Source organism: Narcine bancroftii, unplaced genomic scaffold, assembly GCF_036971445.1.
Source record: "Narcine bancroftii isolate sNarBan1 unplaced genomic scaffold, sNarBan1.hap1 Scaffold_158, whole genome shotgun sequence".
NCBI lineage: Eukaryota > Metazoa > Chordata > Chondrichthyes > Torpediniformes > Narcinidae > Narcine > Narcine bancroftii.
The window spans coordinates 10,256,754-10,265,421 of record NW_027211893.1 but is presented as its reverse complement, the minus strand read 5'-3'; positions in this window follow the sequence as shown (position 1 = coordinate 10,265,421).

The window sequence follows — 8,668 nt, the reverse complement described above, 5'->3', positions numbered from 1 at the left end:
CTCTGATGCTCCTCTGATGCTCCTCTGATGCTCCACTGATGCTACTCTGATGCTCCTCTGATGCTCCTCTGACGCTCCTCTGAGGCTCCTCTGATGCTCCTCTGATGCTCCTCTGTTGCTCCTCTGATGCTCCTCTGATGCTCCTCTGATGCTCCTCTGATGCTCCTCTGAGGCTCCTCTGAGGCTCCTCTGAGGCTCCTCTGATGCTCCTCTGATGCTCCTCTGATGCTCCTCTGATGCTCCACTGATGCTCCTCTGATGCTCCTCTGATGCTCCTCTGATGCTCCTCTGATGCTCCTCTGATGCTCCTCTGATGCTCCTCTGATGCCTCTCTGATGCTCCACTGATGCTCCTCTGATGCTCCTCTGATGCTCCTCTGATGCTCCTCTGATGCTCCTCTGATGCTCCTCTGATGCTCCTCCGATGCTCCTCTGATGCTTCTCTGATGCTTCTCTGATGCTCCTCTGTGGCTCCTCTGATGCTCCTCTGTTGCTCCTCTGATGCTCCTCTGATGCTCCTCTGATGCTCCTCTGATGCTCCTCTGATGCTACACTGATGCTCCTCTGATGCTCCTCTGATGCTCCTCTGTTGCTCCTCTGATGCTCCTCTGATGCTCCTCTGATGCTCCTCTGATGCTCCACTGATGCTCCACTGATGCTCCTCTGATGCTCCTCTGATGCTCCTCTGATGCTCCTCTGATGCTCCTCTGATGCTCCTCTGATGCTCCACTGATGCTACTCTGATGCTCCTCTGATGCTCCTCTGATGCTCCTCTGATGCTCCTCTGATGCTCCTCTGTTGCTCCTCTGATGCTCCTCTGTTGCTCCTCTGATGCTCCTCTGATGCTCCTCTGATGCTCCTCTGATGCTCCTATGATGCTCCTCTGATGCTCCTGCTCCTGCTCCTGCTCCTGCTCCTGCTCCTCTGATGCTCCTCTGATGCTCCTGCTCCTGTTCCTGCTCCTGCTCCTGCTCCTGCTCCTGCTCCTCTGATGCTCCTCTGATGCTCTTCCTCCTGCACCTGCACCTGCTCCTGCTCCTGCTTCTGCTCCTGCACCTGCTCCTGCTCCTGCTCCTCTGTTGCTCCTCTGTCGCTCCTCTGATGCTCCTCTGTTGCTCCTCTGATGCTCCTCTGATGCTCCTCTGATGCTCCTCTGATGCTCCTCTGATGCTCCTCTGATGCTCCTCTGATGCTCCTCTGATGCTCCTCTCATGCTCCTCTGATGCTCCTCTGATGCTCCTCTCATGCTCCTCTGATGCTCCACTGATGCTCCCCTGATGCTCCACTGATGCTCCACTGATGCTCCTCTGATGCTCCTCTGATGCTCCTCTGATGCTCCTCTGATGCTCCTCTGATGCTCCTCTGATGCTCCTCTGATGCTCCTCTGATGCTCCTCTGATGCTCCTCTGATGCTCCTCTGATGCTCCTCTGATGCTCCTCTGATGCTGCTCTGATGCTCCACTGATGCTCCTCTGATGCTCCTCTGATGCTCCTCTGATGCTCCTCTGATGCTCCTCTGATGCTCCACTGATGCTCCTCTGATGCTCCTCTGATGCTCCTCTGATGCTCCTCTGATGCTCCTCTGATGCTCCTCTGATGCTCCTCTGATGCTCCTCTGATGCTCCTCTGATGCTGCTCTGATGCTCCACTGATGCTCCTCTGATGCTCCTCTGATGCTCCTCTGATGCTCCTCTGATGCTCCTCTGATGCTCATCTGATGCTCCTCTGATGCTCCTCCGATGCTCCTCTGAGGATCCTCTGATGCTTCTCTGATGCTCCTCTGATGCTCCTCTGTTGCTCCTCTGATGCTCCTCTGTTGCTCCTCTGATGCTCCTCTGATTCTCCTCTGATGCTCCTCTGATGCTCCTCTGATGCTACACTGATGCTCCTCTGATGCTCCTCTGATGCTCCTCTGATGCTCCTCTGATGCTCCTCTGATGCTCCTCTGATGCTCCTCTGATGCTCCTCTGTTGCTCCTCTGATGCTCCTCTGATGCTCCTCTGATGCTCCTCTGATGCTCCACTGATGCTCCACTGATGCTCCTCTGATTCTCCTCTGATGCTCCTCTGATGCTCCTCTGATGCTCATCTGATGCTCCTCTGATGCTCCTCTGATGCTCCTCTGATGCTCCTCTGATGCTCCTCTGATGCTCCTCTGATGCTCCACTGATGCTCCTCTGATGCTCCTCTGATGCTCCTCTGATGCTCCTCTGATGCTCCTCTGATGCTCCACTGATGCTCCTCTGATGCTCCACTGATGCTCAACTGATGCTCCTCTGATGTTCCACTGATGCTACTCTGATGCTCCTCTGATGCTCCTCTGATGCCCCTCTGATGCTCCTCTGATGCTCCTCTGTTGCTCCTCTGATGCTCCTCTGTTGCTCCTCTGATGCTCCTCTGATGCTCCTCTGATGCTCCTCTGATGCTCCTCTGATGCTCCTCTGATGCTACACTGATGCTCCTCTGATGCTCCTCTGATGCTCCTCTGATGCTCCTCTGATGCTCCTCTGATGCTCCTCTGATGCTCCTCTGATGCTCCTCTGATGCTCCTCTGATGCTCCTCTGATGCTCCTCTGATGCTCGTCTGATGCTCCTCTGATGCTCCTCTGATGCTCTTGCTCCTGCACCTGCTCCTGCTTCTGCTTCTGCTCCTGCACCTGCTCCTGCTCCTGCTCCTGCTCCTCTGTTGCTCCTCTGATGCTCCTCTGTTGCTCCTCTGATGCTCCTCTGATGCTCCTCTGATGCTCCTCTGATGCTCCTCTGATGCTACACTGATGCTCCTCTGATGCTCCTCTGATGCTCCTCTGATGCTCCTCTGATGCTCCTCTGATGCTCCTCTGATGCTCCTCTGATGCTCCTCTGATGCTCCACTGATGCTCCTCTGATGCTCCTCTGATGCTCCTCTGATGCTCCTCTGATGCTCCTCTGATGCTCCTCTGATGCTCCTCTGATGCTCCTCTGATGCTCCACTGATGCTCCTCTGATGCTCCTCTGATGCTCCACTGATGCTCCTCTGATGCTCCTCTGATGCTCCTCTGATGCTCCTCTGATGCTCCTCTGATGCTCCTCTGATGCTCCTCTGATGCTCCTCTGATGCTCCTCTGATGCTCCTCTGATGCTGCTCTGATGCTGCACTGATGCTCCTCTGATGCTCCTCTGATGCTCCTCTGATGCTCCTCTGATGCTCCTCTGATGCTCCACTGATGCTCCTCTGATGCTCCTCTGATGCTCCTCTGATGCTCCTCTGATGCTCCTCTGATGCTCCTCTGATGCTCTTCTGATGCTCCTCTGATGCTCCTCTGATGCCTCTCTGATGCTCCACTGATGCTCCTCTGATGCTCCTCTGATGCTCCTCTGATGCTCCTCTGATGCTCCTCTGATGCACCTCTGATGCTCCTCTGATGCTCCTCCGATGCTCCTCTGATGCTTCTCTGATGCTTCTCTGATGCTCCTCTGTGGCTCCCCTGATGCTCCTCTGTTGCTCCTCTGATGCTCCTCTGATGCTCCTCTAACGCTCCTCTGATGCTCCTCTGATGCTACACTGATGCTCCTCTGATGCTCCTCTGATGCTCCTCTGATGCTCCTCTGAGGCTCCTCTGAGGCTCCTCTGAGGCTCCTCTGATGCTCCTCTGATGCTCCTCTGATGCTCCTCTGATGCTCCACTGATGCTCCTCTGATGCTCCTCTGATGCTCCTCTGATGCTCCTCTGATGCTCCTCTGATGCTCCTCTGATGCTCCTCTGATGCCTCTCTGATGCTCCACTGATGCTCCTCTGATGCTCCTCTGATGCTCCTCTGATGCTCCTCTGACGCTCCTCTGAGGCTCCTCTGATGCTCCTCTGATGCTCCTCTGTTGCTCCTCTGATGCTCCTCTGATGCTCCTCTGATGCTCCTCTGATGCTCCTCTGATGCTCCTCTGAGGCTCCTCTGAGGCTCCTCTGATGCTCCTCTGATGCTCCTCTGATGCTCCTCTGATGCTCCTCTGATGCTCCTCTGATGCTCCTCCGATGCTCCTCTGATGCTCCTCTGATGCTCCTCTGATGCTCCTCTGATGCTCCTCTGATGCTGCTCTGATGCTCCACTGATGCTCCTCTGATGCTCCTCTGATGCTCCTCTGATGCTCCTCTGATGCTCCTCTGATGCTCATCTGATGCTCCTCTGATGCTCCTCCGATGCTCCTCTGAGGATCCTCTGATGCTTCTCTGATGCTCCTCTGATGCTCCTCTGTTGCTCCTCTGATGCTCCTCTGTTGCTCCTCTGATGCTCCTCTGATTCTCCTCTGATGCTCCTCTGATGCTCCTCTGATGCTACACTGATGCTCCTCTGATGCTCCTCTGATGCTCCTCTGATGCTCCTCTGATGCTCCTCTGATGCTCCTCTGATGCTCCTCTGATGCTCCACTGATGCTCCACTGATGCTCCTCTGATGCTCCTCTGATGCTCCTCTGATGCTCCTCTGATGCTCCTCTGATGCTCCTCTGATGCTCCTCTGATGCTCCTCTGATGCTCCACTGATGCTACTCTGATGCTCCTCTGATGCTCCTCTGACGCTCCTCTGAGGCTCCTCTGATGCTCCTCTGATGCTCCTCTGTTGCTCCTCTGATGCTCCTCTGATGCTCCTCTGATGCTCCTCTGATGCTCCTCTGATGCTCCTCTGAGGCTCCTCTGAGGCTCCTCTGATGCTCCTCTGATGCTCCTCTGATGCTCCTCTGATGCTCCTCTGATGCTCCTCTGATGCTCCTCTGATGCTCCTCTGATGCTCCTCTGATGCTCCTCTGATGCTCCTCTGATGCTCCACTGATGCTCCTCTGATGCTCCTCTGATGCTCCTCTGATGCTCCTCTGATGCTCCTCTGATGCTCCTCTGATGCTCCTCTGATGCTCCTCTGATGCTCCACTGATGCTACTCTGATGCTCCTCTGATGCTCCTCTGACGCTCCTCTGAGGCTCCTCTGATGCTCCTCTGATGCTCCTCTGTTGCTCCTCTGATGCTCCTCTGATGCTCCTCTGATGCTCCTCTGATGCTCCTCTGATGCTTCTCTGAGGCTCCTCTGAGGCTCCTCTGATGCTCCTCTGATGCTCCTCTGATGCTCCTCTGATGCTCCTCTGATGCTCCTCTGATGCTCTGATGCTGCTCTGATGCTCCACTGATGCTCCTCTGATGCTCCTCTGATGCTCCTCTGATGCTCCTCTGATGCTCCTCTGATGCTCATCTGATGCTCCTCTGATGCTCCTCCGATGCTCCTCTGAGGATCCTCTGATGCTTCTCTGATGCTCCTCTGATGCTCCTCTGTTGCTCCTCTGATGCTCCTCTGTTGCTCCTCTGATGCTCCTCTGATTCTCCTCTGATGCTCCTCTGATGCTCCTCTGATGCTACACTGATGCTCCTCTGATGCTCCTCTGATGCTCCTCTGATGCTCCTCTGATGCTTCTCTGATGCTCCTCTGATGCTCCTCTGATGCTCCTCTGTTGCTCCTCTGATGCTCCTCTGATGCTCCTCTGATGCTCCTCTGATGCTCCACTGATGCTCCACTGATGCTCCTCTGATTCTCCTCTGATGCTCCTCTGATGCTCCTCTGATGCTCCGCTGATGCTCCTCTGATGCTGCTCTGATGCTCCACTGATGCTCCTCTGATGCTCCTCTGATGCTCCTCTGATGCTCCTCTGATGCTCCTCTGATGCTCATCTGATGCTCCTCTGATGCTCCTCCGATGCTCCTCTGAGGATCCTCTGATGCTTCTCTGATGCTCCTCTGATGCTCCTCTGTTGCTCCTCTGATGCTCCTCTGTTGCTCCTCTGATGCTCCTCTGATTCTCCACTGATGCTCCTCTGATGCTCCTCTGATGCTACACTGATGCTCCTCTGATGCTCCTCTGATGCTCCTCTGATGCTCCTCTGATGCTCCTCTGATGCTCCTCTGATGCTCCTCTGATGCTCCTCTGTTGCTCCTCTGATGCTCCTCTGATGCTCCTCTGATGCTCCTCTGATGCTCCACTGATGCTCCACTGATGCTCCTCTGATTCTCCTCTGATGCTCCTCTGATGCTCCTCTGATGCTCCTCTGATGCTCCTCTGATGCTCCTCTGATGCTCCTCTGATGCTCCTCTGATGCTCCACTGATGCTCCTCTGTTGCTCCTCTGATGCTCCTCTGATGCTCCTCTGATGCTCCTCTGATGCTCCTCTGATGCTGCTCTGATGCTGCACTGATGCTCCTCTGATGCTCCTCTGATGCTCCTCTGATGCTCCTCTGATGCTCCTCTGATGCTCCACTGATGCTCCTCTGATGCTCCTCTGATGCTCCTCTGATGCTCCTCTGATGCTCCTCTGATGCTCCTCTGATGCTCCTCTGATGCTCCTCTGATGCCTCTCTGATGCTCCACTGATGCTCCTCTGATGCTCCTCTGATGCTCCTCTGATGCTCCTCTGATGCTCCTCTGATGCACCTCTGATGCTCCTCTGATGCTCCTCCGATGCTCCTCTGATGCTTCTCTGATGCTTCTCTGATGCTCCTCTGTGGCTCCTCTGATGCTCCTCTGTTGCTCCTCTGATGCTCCTCTGATGCTCCTCTGATGCTCCTCTGATGCTCCTCTGATGCTACACTGATGCTCCTCTGATGCTCCTCTGATGCTCCTCTGATGCTCCTCTGATGCTCCTCTGATGCTCCTCTGATGCTCCTCTGTTGCTCCTCTGATGCTCCTCTGATGCTCCTCTGATGCTCCTCTGATGCTCCACTGATGCTCCACTGATGCTCCTCTGATGCTCCTCTGATGCTCCTCTGATGCTCCTCTGATGCTCCTCTGATGCTCCTCTGATGCTCCACTGATGCTACTCTGATGCTCCTCTGATGCTCCTCTGACGCTCCTCTGAGGCTCCTCTGATGCTCCTCTGATGCTCCTCTGTTGCTCCTCTGATGCTCCTCTGATGCTCCTCTGATGCTCCTCTGATGCTCCTCTGAGGCTCCTCTGAGGCTCCTCTGAGGCTCCTCTGATGCTCCTCTGATGCTCCTCTGATGCTCCTCTGATGCTCCACTGATGCTCCTCTGATGCTCCTCTGATGCTCCTCTGATGCTCCTCTGATGCTCCTCTGATGCTCCTCTGATGCTCCTCTGATGCCTCTCTGATGCTCCACTGATGCTCCTCTGATGCTCCTCTGATGCTCCTCTGATGCTCCTCTGATGCTCCTCTGATGCTCCTCTGATGCTCCTCCGATGCTCCTCTGATGCTTCTCTGATGCTTCTCTGATGCTCCTCTGTGGCTCCTCTGATGCTCCTCTGTTGCTCCTCTGATGCTCCTCTGATGCTCCTCTGATGCTCCTCTGATGCTCCTCTGATGCTACACTGATGCTCCTCTGATGCTCCTCTGATGCTCCTCTGTTGCTCCTCTGATGCTCCTCTGATGCTCCTCTGATGCTCCTCTGATGCTCCACTGATGCTCCACTGATGCTCCTCTGATGCTCCTCTGATGCTCCTCTGATGCTCCTCTGATGCTCCTCTGATGCTCCTCTGATGCTCCACTGATGCTACTCTGATGCTCCTCTGATGCTCCTCTGATGCTCCTCTGATGCTCCTCTGATGCTCCTCTGTTGCTCCTCTGATGCTCCTCTGTTGCTCCTCTGATGCTCCTCTGATGCTCCTCTGATGCTCCTCTGATGCTCCTCTGATGCTCCTCTGATGCTCCTCTGATGCTCCTCTGATGCTCCTCTGACGCTCCTCTGAGGCTCCTCTGATGCTCCTCTGATGCTCCTCTTTGCTCCTCTGAGGCTCCTCTGATGCTTCTCTGATGCTCCTCTGATGCTCCTCTGATGCTCCTCTGTTGCTCCTCTGATGCTCCTCTGATGCTCCTCTGATGCTCCTCTGATGCTCCTCTGATCCTACACTGATGCTCCTCTGATGCTCCTCTGATGCTCCTCTGATGCTCCTCTGATGCTCCTCTGATGCTCCTCTGATGCTCCTCTGATGCTCCTCTGATGCTCCTCTGATGCTCCTCTGATGCTCCTCTGATGCTCCACTGATGCTCCTCTGTTGCTCCTCTGATGCTCCTCTGATGCTCCTCTGATGCTCCTCTGATGCTCCACTGATGGTCCACTGATGCTCCTCTGATGCTCCTCTGATGCTCCTCTGATGCTCCTCTGATGCTCCTCTGATGCTCCTCTGATGCTCCTCTGTTGCTCCTCTGATGCTCCTCTGATGCTCCTCTGATGCTCCTCTGATGCTCCACTGATGCTCCACTGATGCTCCTCTGATGCTCCTCTGATGCTCCTCTGATGCTCCTCTGATGCTCCTCTGATGCTCCTCTGATGCTCCTCTGATGCTCCTCTGATGCTCCTCTGATGCTCCTCTGATGCTCCTCTGACGCTCCTGCTCCTGCTCCTGCTCCTGCTCCTGCTCCTCTGATGCTCCTCTGATGCTCCTGCTCCTGTTCCTGCTCCTGCTCCTGCTCCTGCTCCTGCTCCTCTGATGCTCCTCTGATGCTCTTGCTCCTGCACCTGCTCCTGCTCCTGCTTCTGCTCCTGCACCTGCTCCTGCTCCTGCTCCTGCTCCTGCTCCTGCTCCTCTGATGCTCCTCTGTTGCTCCTGCTCCTGTTCCTGCTCCTGCTCCTGCTCCTGCTCCTGCTCCTCTGATGCTCCTCTGATGCTCTTGCTCCTGCACCTGCTCCTGCTCCTGCTTCTGCTCC